Below are 14,637 nucleotides of genomic sequence, written 5' to 3'. Positions count from 1 at the left end.
TAAACACATGGATTTAAATCTGTGAATTGACTTCAGCATTTAATATTTTATCTCCATCTGGAGAACTTCTTGAACAAATGAAGTCATTTGATGGAGTCTCATAAATGCCTTCAGACAATAGAAGTTTGTTTTACAAGTTTTTAAAAATAATAACTTGATTCATATGTACAATTCTTAATTTGCACGGATGAACTAGGGACTTATTTACATCACAGAATAATTATTTGATTTTTAACAGGTTTATATGAGGGGGGTCTCCTGGGTACAATTAATTAGGTGGTGGATTAAAGTAGCAGGTGGTTTATTTTGAATTGATTTTCTAACGTGCTTGAAATCCACCAGATAACTTGATGTTATTTGGCCACCTGACCACTAGGTGGCAATGAAGACTGACAGACAGGTTACAATCCCTCCCACCCCACCCCACCCCTCACTGCCTCTCCACCCCAAAAATAGAAGCCAGAATTAGGCTTGGGCTCCTGTCCAGGTATAGCAGCTGGGAAACAGATATAATTCATTGCGGACGTATAAAAAAAATCCCACCAATCAAACAATCTCTTATTGGTCTGTTGTCTACAGTTACTATGTTAGGTTCACACAAAGTAGTGGAATGTAGCCAGCTGAAAGCTGCCTGTTGCAATGATTCTTCAAACCATCCTGTGAGAGAGGCATGGCAGGCACTGTTTCCCCATCTTACAGCTAGGGAAACTGAGGTTCAGAGAGTTTAAGTAGAGGTCATGTCTATGATGATTTGGGGAAAGTGTGGACTTTTTACAAAGCAGACACTTAAGCAAGTTCCCTGATTTCCAGGGAATGTTTTCTTACTACTTGTCTCTCCAGTGCCTGTCACCACCACCTGGAAAAAGAAAGATGTGGAAATAAAATAGCAAGTCACCTCTCAAGTCACTAGATACAGCACCTCTGCCATAGACGACAGAGCCCTAGCTCAAAAAGCATCATCTGGAGATAACAAAAAGAAAGATAACAATATATAATATTAAAAAAAAAGACTGTCAAGAGTGAGACCCCTCTCCCACCCAAGTATTAACCAGGCCACACCCTGCTTGGCTTCTGAGATCAGGTGCATTTAGGGTGTTATGGCCGTAGACACATAGCAACCCTCTACTCAGTTTAACATATACCTTGAGTCTGATCATAAAAGGCACTAATGTTAGCTTTTTAATGATTTTGTATTATATTTTTACAATGTAGGCTTACACTTTCTCTCCACTTGGGCTCCTCTTCTATGTCTGAATTGCCCTGAAATATGGGAATCCAAGGGTTTTTATTTTTCACAATGACAGCAAATCAAGTTCTTTAAATAATTTAGAAGACTTTCTAGAGACAGTGAGTACTTAATTTTAATAATTAATTTGTATACCAGCTTGCACATTTTTGTTTTCTGTTTACAAGGATCTGACACGATTGGCATCTTCAATTTTGTGGAAACAGGGGGAGTGAAACATTGTATTGTCACAGCAGAGAAGGTGGCTGCTGTGAAACCAATGTTACTCTGTATGGAAAAATAATTGCTACCTTTCTCTTTTTAATCCACCTGTACATTTGTGTGATACCACAAATTGACTCTGAAATCAGAATTTTTAACCTCAAGTAATGACATGGTAAAAATAGCTGTAGCTATATTGTCCTGTGATTGTGAAAGCCCATCACTGCCTCTGGGCTCAGGACCCTGAAAGGGGATCTTGAAGAAACCTTTTTCCTTTTACTTTCATTTAGCATCAAAGATCTTTAAATGCATCATGACTGAGTCTTTCCTGAGTGCTGTGTATGAAGAAATGTAGAAAGCTGATTTGGTTTGGGGCAAGATAGGAGATCAGTTGCAGAGCCTGGGGCTCCAGGGGTCGTGGCAAAGTTGCCTCAGGCATCTGCAGAGTAGGGGCTGTATCCCAGGACCCCTCCTTTGATCTGGTCTTACCCTCAGGCAGCAGTTCCCCTGACAGGCTGCCTGGAAAATGCTGCTTACCCTTGTGGGGAAGAATCCACAGCAGCTCTGGAAACTCACCATGTTGGGGAGATGGGAGAACGCCGCTGTCTTAGCCTCAGCCACCCAGAGAGCAGAGCCAGGGCTGAATGGGCTACCATTTCATGGGAGAGTGCAATCCCAGGGAGCAGGAGTGAGGAATGGGGGAATGACCTGTTGAAGGAGGGAGAACCAAATGTGAGGATTTGAAGATGGCTTGTTGAGTTGGCCCGCACCCAAGGCAACTGAGTGTCCAGTCCCAAGGGACTGTCCCCTGAGAATCTGAAATCTGAATCTCCTGTGTCTTAGGAATCGACTGTGCCTCATACTCTCAGGCACAGGAGACGGGAGGAATTATCTAGCAGCTCCTGTCTCCTACTGGCCAGGTACATGCTCCCTGGATGAGCTTCAAGGCTGTTTTTCCTGCAGGGGCTTGGAGAAAGAGAGTTCTCCAAAGGGGGCTGTAATAGCAGGTGCATAGCACGTCCTGTGAGAACAGAAGAGGATCAGAAAGAGAAGACACAAGAAAGAGGATTCCTGTTTTCATGGAACCCTATTTTACTTTTGCCCATTGAAGTATTAAACCCTTCCTCCCCACATACTCCTGGGTACCTCTGCATGGGATATGAAGGGTTCGTGCTGTATCTGGCCCTGGATACTTTCATGGGAAGTGATTTTTCCAGTTTCTTTTTAGTAACTTTTCTTCTATAGAGGAGTTGTCTATCTTTTGGTCATTGATTTCTAGGAGTTTAAAAAATCTATTTTGGGTAAAAGTCTTTTCAGTTACATGTTACAATAATTTTTTCCTACCCTGTGCCTTACCTTTTCTCTGGCTTAAAGGCGTATACATATGATTTTTTTGAGGAATAGAAGTTCTTAATTTTAATATAGTCCAAATTATCAATTTTTCTTTTATGGCCCTTTTTGCATCTGGTTTAAGAATCTTTCTCTGCCTTGGGGTCATAAAGACATTCTGCGTTACCATAGGAAAGCCTTTCCCCTTTAGATCAAATTGATTTGGTTCACTCAAGGGTTTAGTGTTTGTATGTGTGTCTGCTCTGTGTGTGTGTAAGAAAAACAGAGAAACCTGCTCAGATTTGCATATTGAAAAAATATCACTATGCTGTTTGGAGAGCAGGGAGTGTTGGGAGATGAATTAGGAGGCGATTGCTCTAGTCTGGAAGATAGACGAGGAATAGGTGAGTATGTAGGGGGCTAACGAACATGACGTTGATGAATTAAATATATGAGTGAGGGAGGGCTTAAGGACTAATCCCAGCAACTCTTCTGCTGCCACCAACTGATGCCTTCACCTTTCTTGTGTTCGTTTTTTTCATTGCTTTTTTTTTTTCTATTCACTTCCTAGTTCTTCCTTGCCTCTCCTGACTCTAACTTTCCTCTGAGCATCCTTTAGCTTCTGCTTCTGTTGCAAATTACTAACTCTGCAGGTAGAGTTGAAGAAATTTTCCCAGACACTGATTGGCCCAAGTAGTCAGCATTATTTCTAGTTGGGTAGGACAGCACAGCCAGGCCTCTTAACCAGGCAGTAGGTCAGCACACTTATTAGCTGGCTGAAGTGGCCCCTTCCTTATGGCCAGAGGCTGGTGGGATGGGGCTCACGGAATTAATGAGCAGTGCACATTTGATGGATGAATATTTAGGATTGCTCAGTCTGCAGGGTCTTTCAGAAACAGTGTTCCTCTCAGAAGGGGGCTGGAGTAACAGGTACATGGCATGTCCTGTGAGTATAGAAAAGCAGCAGAAAGAGAAAATACACTTAAGAGAGCAAATTGTCTTTTTCACTTCATGTTTTTAAATAATGTCTAAATTATGAGCTTACTTCGTGAAACACATACTTAGAAATTTCTCATGACTCTAGAACAAATATGAATAGCAAATGTAATATTTGAAGCTGGTCTCCAACACAGAGCGTTTCATTTATTAATAGTATGCCAGTCAGAGCTTTGGCTCTGAGATATTTTGTTCATGCATAAACCATACATTTGAATTGACAGTACTATTAATGATGGAATGCAGTTATATATGTTTATAGTAAAAGAGCAAAGTGTGTATTTTTTAACCTGATTATATATAAGACAGATTAAAAACAGTAGTTTTAGAAAATGAATAAAACCCTTGATTTCCTGTTCAGTAAAACATGTCAATGGGGAGGTCTCTGGAAGCCTTAGGGTAAAATATGAGGGGAAGATATGGAGTTGCAAGGGGTTTCATTTAAACACAAGGCTCATGTATTAATATTTTGATTGATTTATTTTCCTGCCAATAAGTTCTGACATAAATATGGTGATCTATAATGTATTGACCATAAAAGTCAACATTGTTTTTAAAGCTGACTCAGGGAAATAAAACCTCACTGTTAGTGCTGATATATACAGTATGTAATCCTGTTGAAAAATTAACCTCTTGTCCTGCTCCCGAAGGAACTAAATAAGAGGTAAGCACATTGATAGCCACTGACCTTTTGTGCATGTTTTGCTCTATGACCAGTGTCTGGTTTACAATGGGTTTGGCCCATGGTGTCAAGTAAAGGGCAGTGCATGTTCAACCCTCTTCAGAGAAGACTCTGCCAAGAATGACAGCTGATCAGCAAAAATCTTTGCCTTTTAGAGGATCAAAAGGCCTGTTAAACTCTTCTGGACACATACCATGGATCCCATAACTTGTATCTTTGGTGAACAGTGAGAGCAATGACAAGAGGAGAGGTGGCACAGAGGCCCCAGCACAGAGAGGAGATGTGGAAAGCATCAGCTGTAGGTGCTCACAGAGAAGAGCCTGAGTCTAGGATGCCAGAGGCAACGGCTGTGCACCCTGTCTTCTGCACAAACTAACCACAATAGTGAAACGGGCTTCAATGAAGTAATCACTTCGAAATGAAAAGCGAGCCAAAGAGAATTTAATTTAGTGAATAGGAAAAAACACTAATGAGACCTGGTGGGGGTCTGGATGACCTCCCCTCCTACTCTAGTTTCAGGACAGTATAAGTTTGGTGAAAATAACAAAATACCGAGAATTTTATTTTATTTTAGTTTGAGACGGAGTCTCACTCTGTCATCTAGGCTGGAGTGCAGTGGTGCAATCTTGGTTTACTGCAACCTCTGCTGCCTGGGTTCAAGCAATTCTTGTGCCTCAGACTCCCAGTAGTGGGGATTGCAGGTAGGTGCCAGCACGCCTGGCTAATTTTTATATTTTTAGTAGAGATGGGGTTTCACCATGCTGGTCAGGCTGATCTTGAACTCCTGACCTCAGATGATCCATCAGCCTCGGCCTCCCAAAGTGCTGGGATTACAGGCTTGAGCCACTGTGCTTGGCCAATACTGAGAATTTTAAAGCAAGAGGGGCCCCTGGGTGCCAGGCAGATGTAGTTGAAGAAACTGTTAAACCCAAGTGGTTAAATAAGTAGTCCATGGTCAAATAGCTGATTAGTGGCTGAGCTATGTCTGCAACCAGCTATCTCTGGTTCTCTGTCCAGGGCTCTTTCTACTCCACATTGTCACTTAGAAGCCATGACTGCACAGACGTGACTGTATACATGCATGGAGGGTATTACACAGGACCACTTGAATCTGGCTTCTGATCCACCCCTGCACTGCAACTGGTCTTGTCAAGGCTCCCCCTGGCCTCCATGTTGTCAAATTCTGTAGAAACTTTACTGACTCGAAACTTCTAACCAGTATAAGCTGCAGTTGAGCGCTCCTTGAAGCAATCTCTTCCCTTGCTTTCTCCATTAGTTAGGGCTTTCTTGTTGGTGAGGAAAACCCATGCCAAAGGCAGCCACGCAAAATGATAATCCATTGGCTCATATACTCAAGCTGTCCTGGCGAGGGTGGCTTTAGGTATGTTCTGATGCCAGAGCTCAGATGGTGCTGTCAGGACTGCTTTTTCTCTATTTCTTGGCTCCAGTTTCTCCAGGTTGGTTACATTCTCATACATGCTCTAGTCTCCCCTCATGGTGATTAGATGGCCGCCATCGACTCTGCTCTCATTAACTTATGTGCCAACCCAGCAAGCAAAATTATACGTCAGCCAGGAAGTCCTGAGATTAATACGCACTGGTCCTATTATCTTGTCTTAAGTTCCGTGTTCATCCCTGAAGCAACTGCTGTGGCCAGGGTGATGGAATACATTGATTGGTCAAGGCTTTAGTGAAATTCTTCATCCCTAGGATCTATGGGAGAATTAGTTTCACCCAAATCTCATGTAATTGGAGTGAGAGAAAGGCAGTTCCCCTAAAACGTATTTGGGTTTCTGTTACCACAAGAAAGGGCTGAATACTGGGAAGCAAACACAACAAATGCCCATAACTTTTCTGATGTCACACTTCCTATTATATCTCCTACCTCACTCTCTCAGTCTTGCTCATGGTATCCATCCTCCTCAACTGGCCTCTGGTGTTGGAATTCATCTGGCTTCAATTTCGAGCCTTTTTCCCTCTCCACATGTCTATACTTGTCCCCAAGGCAATTTCATCAAGTGCATTGTGAGAGGAGAAGATTATCATAGCCCAAAGCACTTTGAGTTAACCTTGGCTAAGGTCATAGTTGAAATTGTAGACCATATAATTTAATGAGAAATAATATTTAATGGGAAATCGTGAGAGGAAAAAAGACTTGACACAAGTGTATTTGAGAATATGAAGCACTGAGCTATTCCTTATCCATTTCTCTAAATATAAGGAACACAGTTGAGGGATATTTACAAATAGTTACCATAATGTCACAAAGAATAAAGCGTATTGGCTAGATGGGCTAAAAGTTCTGTTAAGTTTAGATCTCTATATACTTGCTCTTCTCATTGTGAAATTCAAATTTTGGCTGATTTACTTGCTGGGAAGGTAAAGACATTTCCTGGGATATTTCCCTTATTTCTTAAAGCAGTTTATTGTAATCACCTATGGAATATTATCTTTAATCATGAGGCTATGGTTATTGCAAAATAACCATTTTTTGGGGGAATTGTGGGGAATTGCATTTACTCACTTTATGTGTGTTATAAGACTTTGTATATATGAGACTATGTCTAAGGTAGGAGATTGGATTCATGTACTTAGGCTGCCATGTGCCCACCAGCACTGCTAATGACATCAGTGACGTTATTCCTTAACTCCTTTTCCACATAAATTCATATACCCAATTTCTAGTCAGAAACCATTAAGCCCATTTGTTTTAGTTTTCTTGTTACAGGTTTATTTGAGAGAAAGAAACTTGTGAGTCTAGAAGAACAATTTTTTTTTTTTTTTTTGAGATGGAGTTTTGCTCTTGTTGCCCAGGGAGTGCAATGGTACTCACTGCAACCTCTGCCTCCTAGGTTCAAGTGATTCTCCTGCCTCAGCCTCCCAGGTTGTTGGGATTACAGGCGTGCACCACCACACTCGGCTAATTTTGTATTTTTTTTTAGTAGGGACAGGGTTTCTCCGTGTTGGTCAGGCTGGTCTCTAATTCCCAACCTCAGGTGATCCACCCACCTTGGCCTCCTGAAGTCCTGGGATTACAGGCATGCACCACTGCACCTGGTCTCTAGAAGAACAATTTCTAAATAGTGTAGGAAACTTCCTTTCTTCACACCATTGATATCTTGACAAAACCCTAACTTACATCCACAACTCTGTTCTGTCCTCTGAGCTCCAGACTCTTATATAAAATTGCCTGCTTAGCACTACCTGGATACTTTACATTTTTCACTGACCTACTGTGATCAAAAGCGAACTTCTAATTTCCTCTTTTTTTTCTCCCACCAAATTTGCTACTTTACTGAACATTCTTCATCATTTCAGTAAATGACACTCTTATGTATCGAGTCATTCAAGCAAAAATCCTAGAAATCATTCTCTATTCTTCTCTTTTCCCTTCTCTCACATCAGTCCATCACAAAGTCCTTTCAAATATCTGTTAAACAGTCCACCTCTGTTCACTCACTGTGTCACCTTGGTCTTGCATGACCTCTTGCATGGCCCACTTCAATCATGCCCTTCACTGCTCACCATGCCTCCTTCTCTCATGCTTCCTGCACAGCAGCAAGGTTATAGGAATGAGGCACAAGTCAGACCATGTGCCCTTCCGAACTTCCTATTGTTCTCTGGAATAAAATCCAAACGTCTCCCCATGGACTACAAGGTTCTGTGTTGTCTTGTCCTTGCCTGCCACATTCCAACCTTGTCTTGTCCACTCTGCTTCTCTGCTTTTCAGCTGTGGGGATATACCCACACTAGCTGCCTGTAGTATATTCTGCAAGTTATTTATCAGTTAGAAACAGCACACACACACACAACACCCTTTTTGGTATAGTCAAGGCCCAGAAACTTTTGAGAAAAAGGATGTCCACACAAAATGGGAGCAGAAGAAGCATATTTTCATAGAGCTTTTGGCTTGTTGCCAATTCCTTATTGAGATGTCTGTGCTGAATAGAATAGGGTCTTGCTGGTTCTAAGAAACAGTCAGATTTTTGGTGTATTCCACATCTTTTATACATAAGACACACATTAAGACTATCTTAACATTCTATGTACTGTGCTTTTATACTTACTTGCTTTGAACCAAATTCAGCATCAGCAAAGCCATATCCTTGTTGGAGGAGAGTCAGCATTCAATTATGTAAGAAAAATATTTCTGCCTCTAGTTCTCCATAATTTATTTTTATTTAAAAAAATTTTTAGTAGCTTTTGGGGGTACAAGTGGTTGTTGGTTAGACGGATGAATTGTATAGCGATGAAGTCTGAGAGTTTAGTGCCCCCATCACTTGAGTAGTGTACATTGTACCCAATATGTAGTTTTTTTATCCCTCCCCCCCACCTCCCTTCTGAGTTTCCAAAGTCCCTTGTCACTCTGTATGCCTTTGTGTTCCCATAGCTTAACTACCACTTATAAGTGAGCGCATACAGTACTTGGTTTTCCATTCCTGAGTTATTTAACTTAGAATAATGCCTCTAGCTCCATTCAAGTTGCTGCAAAAATATTATTTAATTCCTTTTATGGTTTGGTAGTATTCGAAGGTGTATATATATCACATTTTCTTTATCTGCATATTGGTTGATGGACACTTTGGTTGGTTCCATATCTTTACAGTTATGAATTGTGCTGCAATAAGTATACATGTGCAGGTATCTTTTTGATATATTTACTTCTTTTCCTTTGGGTAGATACCCAGTAGTAGGATTGCTGGATTGAAAGGTAAACCTACTTTTAGTTCTTTAGGAAGTCTCCATACTCTTTTCCGTAGAGGTTGTACTAATTTACACTCCCACTAGCAGCTTATAGGAACATTTATAGTGTTCCTTTTGTTTTGTTTTTTGACTTTTTAATTTTTTTTGACTTTTACAGGGGTAAAGTGGTTTTAATTTGCGTTTCCCTGATGAATAGTGATGTTGAACATATTTTCATACATTTGTTGACCATTTGTGTATATATATATTCTTTTGAGAAATGTCTATTCATATCCTTTGTCAACTTTTTTGGTGGGATTATTTTATTTATTTTTTGCTGATTTGTTTGTGTTTCTTTTAGCTTCTGGGTATTAGTCCTTTGTCAGTTATGGTTTGCAAATATTTTCACCTATTCTGTGGGTTGTCTGTTTACTCTCATGATTATTTCTTTTACTGTACAGAAGCATTTTAGTTTAATCAGGTCTCATTTATATATTTTTGTTTTTGTTGCATTTGCTTTTGGGGTCTTAGTTATGACTTCTTTGCCTAGGCCAGTATCTGGAAGAGTTTCTCTTACATTATTTTCTAGATTTTTATGGTTTCAGTTCTTAGATTTAAATCTTTGATCGATCTTGAGTTGATTTTTGTAGAGGTGAGAAATAGGGATCCAGTTTTTTTCTTCTACTTGTGGCTAGCCAGTTTTCCAAGCACCATTCGTTAAATAGGGTGTCCTTTCTCCAATTTATATTTCTGTATGCTTTGTTGAAGAAGTATTTGGTTTATTTCTTGGTTCTTAATTCTGTTCTATTGGTCTATATGTCTACCTTTGTACCAGTACCATGCTGTTTTGGTAATTATAGCCTTGTAGTATAACTGGAAGTTTGATAATGTGATACGTCCAGGTTTATTTTTTTCTTAGGATTGCCTTGGTTACTTGGGCTCCTTTTTGGTTTCATATGAATTTAAGGATTTTTTAAAAAAATTTCTAATTCTGTGAAAAATGATGTTGGGATTCACTCAGGGTGGCTGGCAAAATATTAGAGAAATAGTCTCAAACCTTTTGGAAGGCTGAAAGGTTTTAATGGAATGGGCTGAAAGCAGCCAGTTCATTACGTTAGAATTTTAAGTCATAGGATAAAAGATTAGGGACAATAAAAGCTTCCCCAGTTAAGTCTGTTTACCCGACATTCCTTTGTCTCTGCTCTAAATGTTTGCTCATGTAAACTTTGTGCTGTATGGTCCTCTCAGGTGGAGATTGAAGGGGAATTACCAGTTAATGGTATTTATTCTGGGCCCTGGAAACCAAAGCTTTTATCATTTGCAAAACCACTCTTTTGACCATGTTAATTATCCACAAGCATGTTGACTTAGAACCTCTGTTATTAAATCTATACTGAATAAATGTGAGATGATACAGGGAATTGTGGTTGATTAACTGCAGTTGCCCTCTGAAAGCAGTTGACAACCATCCCTAGCCCACTCGAAATCACTGTACTAGGTGTGAAGGTGCATTAGTTCATCCATTGTTGAGTCAGGGTCTGCAGGACAGACCTCCACAGGTGGTGATCAACATCTCAGGTGGTGACCCCAACTTGATCAGCATCTCAGATGGTGACCCTGATGTGATCGAGGTCTCAGGTGGTGACCCCAAGATGACTGAGGTCTTAGATGGTGACCCAGGCATGATACTCACCACAGCTATTGCCTGAACAGGGACTCACCACCATGACCAATGCCACATTAATAGGAATTGCATTGAACCTATAGATTGCTTTGGGCAGCATGGTCATTTTTACAATATTGATTCTTCCAATCCATGAGCATGGAATGTATTTCCATTTGTTTGTGTCATCTATGATTTCTTTCAGCAGTGTTTTGTAGGTTCTCCTTGTAGAGATCTTTCACTTCTTGGTTAAGTATATTCCTATGTATTTTATTTTACTGTTTGTATATGTTGTAAAAGGGATTGAGTTCTTGATTTGATTCTCAGCTTGGTCATTGTTGGTGTATAGCAGTGCTACTGATTTGTGTACAGTGATTTTCTAACCTGAGACTTTACTGAATTTGTTTACCAAATCTAGGACTCTTTTGGAGGATTCTTCAGGGCTTCTGGGTATATGATCATATTTTCAGTGAACAGCAATAGTTTGACTTCCTCTTTTCCAGCTTGGATGCCCTTTATTTCCTTCTCTTGCCTAATCACTCTGCCTAGGTCTTCCAGTCCTATGTTGAGTAGAAATGGTGAAAGTGGGCATCCTTATCTTATTCTATTTCTCATGGGGAATGCTTTCAACTCTTCCCCATTCCATATGGTGTTGGCTATGGGTTTGTCATAAATAGCTTTTATTATTTTGAGGTAAGTCCTTTCTATGCCTAGTTTCTTGAGGGTTTTTGGTCATAAAAGAATGCTGGTTTTTAATGAATGCTTTCTCTGGATCTGTTGAGATGATCACATGGTTTTTGTTTTTAATTCTGTTTATGTGATGTATCACATCACATAATGTATATACATTGATGTGTGTATGTTAAACTATCCCTGCATCCCTGGGATGAAACTCACTTGATCATGGTGTATTATCATTTGGATGTGCTGTTGGATTTGGTTAGCTAGTATTTTGTTGAGAGCTTTTGCATCTATATTCATCAGGGATATTGGTCTGCAGTTTTCTTTTTTGTTATGTCCTTTCCTGGTTTTGGCATTAGGGTGATACTAGCTTCATAGAATGAATTAGGGAGGATACCCTCTTTCTCAATATTTTGGAATAGTTTTAGTAGGATTGGTACCAGTTCTTCTTTGAATGTCTGGTAGAATTCAGCTATAAATCTATCTGGTCCTGGGCTTTTTTTTTGTTGGCAGTTTTAAATATATTATTATTACCAATTCAGTCCTACTACTTGTTATTGGTCTGTCCAGTGTTTCTTCCTGACTTAATCTAGGAGGGTTGTATGTTTTCAGCATTTATTCATTTCCTCTAGATCTTCAAGTTTATATGCATAAAGGTGTTCATAGTAGTCTCAAATGATCTTTTGTATTTCTGTGGCATCAGTTGTAATGTCTCCAGTTTTATTTCTGATTGATCTTATTTGAATCTTCTCTCTTCTTTTCTTGGTTAATCTAGCTAATAATCTATTAATTTTGTTTATTTTTTCAAAGAGCCGACTTTTTGTTTCATTGATCTTTTGTATTTTTCTTGTTTCAAGTTCATTTAGTTCTGCATTTCTGTGTGGTGTGTGTCTGTGTGTGGGGGGGGTGGGGGAGAGAGGGGGGGAGAGAGAGAGAGAGAGAGAGAGAGATGGAGTCCCGCTCTGTTGCACAGGCTGGAGTGCAGTGGCGCATGATCTCGGCTCACTGTAACCTCCACCTCCTGGGTTCAAGCAATTCTTCTGCTTCAGCCTCCTGAGTAGCTGGGAATACAGGCCCATGCCACCACACCCAGCTAATGTTTTGTATTTTAGTAGAGACAGGGTTTCACTCTGTTACCCAGGCTGGTCACAAACTCCTGAGCTCAGGTAATCTGTCTGCCTCAGCCTCCCAAAGCGCTGAAATTACAGGCGTGAGCCACCACTCCCAGCCTTTTTAAAAAATTTGAGATGGAGTCTTTCTCTGTTGCCCAGGCTGGAGTGCACTGATACAATCTCAGCTCACTGCAACCTCTGACTCTGGGGTTCAAGCGATTCTCCTGCCTCAGCCTCCTGAGTAGCTGGGATTACAGGCATGCACCACCATGCCCGGCTAATTTTTGTATTTTTAGTGGAGATGGGTTTCACCCTGTTGATCAGGCTCCTCTCAAACTCATGATCCACCTGCCTCAGCCTCCCAAAGTGTTGGGATTACAGGCGTGAGACTCATTTCTTGTAGGGCTGATCTGGTAGTGACAAATTCCCTCAGCATTTGTTAGGTTGAAAATGCCTTTATTTCTCCTTCATCTATGAAACTTATTTTTGCTGGTTGTAAAATTTTTGGCTGAGAATTATTCTGTTTAAGGAGGCTAAAGATGAGATCTCAGTCCCTTCTGGCTTGTAAGATTTTTGCTAAGAAGTCTACTGTTATTCTAATATGTTTTTCTTCATAGGTTACCTGATGATTTTGTTTCACTGCTCTTATAATTCTTTCCTTCATGTTATTTTAGATATCTTGATGATTATGCCTTCATGATGTCCTTCTTGCAATGAATCTCCCAGTTCTTTGGGCTTCTTATATTTGGACATCTGAATTTCTATCTAGCAAGGCCAGGAAAGTTTTTTCAGTTATTCTTTCAAGTAAGTTTCCCAAACTTTATGTTTTCTCTTCTCCCTCAGGAACATCAATCATTCTTAGGTTTGGCCTTTTTACAAAGTCCCATATTTCTTGGACACTTTGTTCACGTCTTTTTTTAACTTTTATTTTTGCCTGATTGGGTTAATTTGAAAGCCTTGTCTTTGAGCTCTGACATTCTTTCCTCTGCTTGTTCTAGTCTATTGTTAACACTCTCCACTGCATTTTGTAATTCCCTAAATATGTCTTTCATTTCCAGAAGTTCTGATTCAGTTATCTGTAAAATGTCTTTTTAGAAAAATTTTCAGTCATATCTTGAATTGTTTTTAAACTTTTTTATTTATGTTGTTTTTCACCTTTCTCTGATATCTCCTTGAGTATAACTAACTTTTTGAATTCTTCATCTGATATTTCAGAGACTTCATCTTGTTTTGGATCCATTGCTGGAGAGCTAGTGTGCTTTTCTGTGGGTGTTACAGAATCCTGCAAACCTCCAAACATGTGACTTTAATGTTTATAGTTTATTGTAGCATTGGGATTTCTACGCTCTCATGGGTGAAGACTTAGTATGTGTTTCTTAATTATAGGTATGTGATGACTTTCTCAGCTGCTGGTTGTAGTAGCAATGTGTCAGTCTGTGAGCAAGTTCATTGTCTCCTATGTGGTTGGAATAGCAGAGGTCTCTTGAAGCTTATCTTATTCCTCCATGGTGTGCACGTATTTATGTTTTTTTGCACCCAGTATTTTATTTACTGGGTTGAATAGTTCAGGCTTCAGACCAGTAGGGGAGGTGTTCCTGGGTAGAAACCTGTTGTGGCCAAAGTGGGTGAATGAATGCAATACTCAATGGTGGGCAGAGGTCCTAGCCTTGACACAGGTGACTAGGGGATCTCTTAGTGAAACACACTGAGGTCTTACCATGAGGAAGGGTGGGAACCGCCTCAGATCCCCTGCCAGTCCAGCCGGAAAGCAATCTATCTTTCAGACACACTCCTGTCCCAGTGTTATGGCTATTCAGACTAAACAGGTACCTCTTTTCATTTGTGGTAATGTTGATGTTCTAAGTAGAGAGAAGTTGTGACTCTACCTCTCATGCAAGTTCTACCTGTGGAATGCCCTAAGTGTTCCAGAAAAGCTGTCTGTAGGCTCACCAACACCACACTTCTATGGGAGAAACCCTAGCTATGTCTGCAGTGGTGAATGAGGGTGAAAGAAGTCCCCTGCTCCAAGACCCTTCATTAGCAC

The sequence above is a fragment of the Cebus imitator genome, unplaced genomic scaffold (assembly GCF_001604975.1).
Source record: "Cebus imitator isolate Cc_AM_T3 unplaced genomic scaffold, Cebus_imitator-1.0 Scaffold270, whole genome shotgun sequence".
Lineage (NCBI taxonomy): Eukaryota > Metazoa > Chordata > Mammalia > Primates > Cebidae > Cebus > Cebus imitator.
This window is presented reverse-complemented; position numbering follows the sequence as displayed.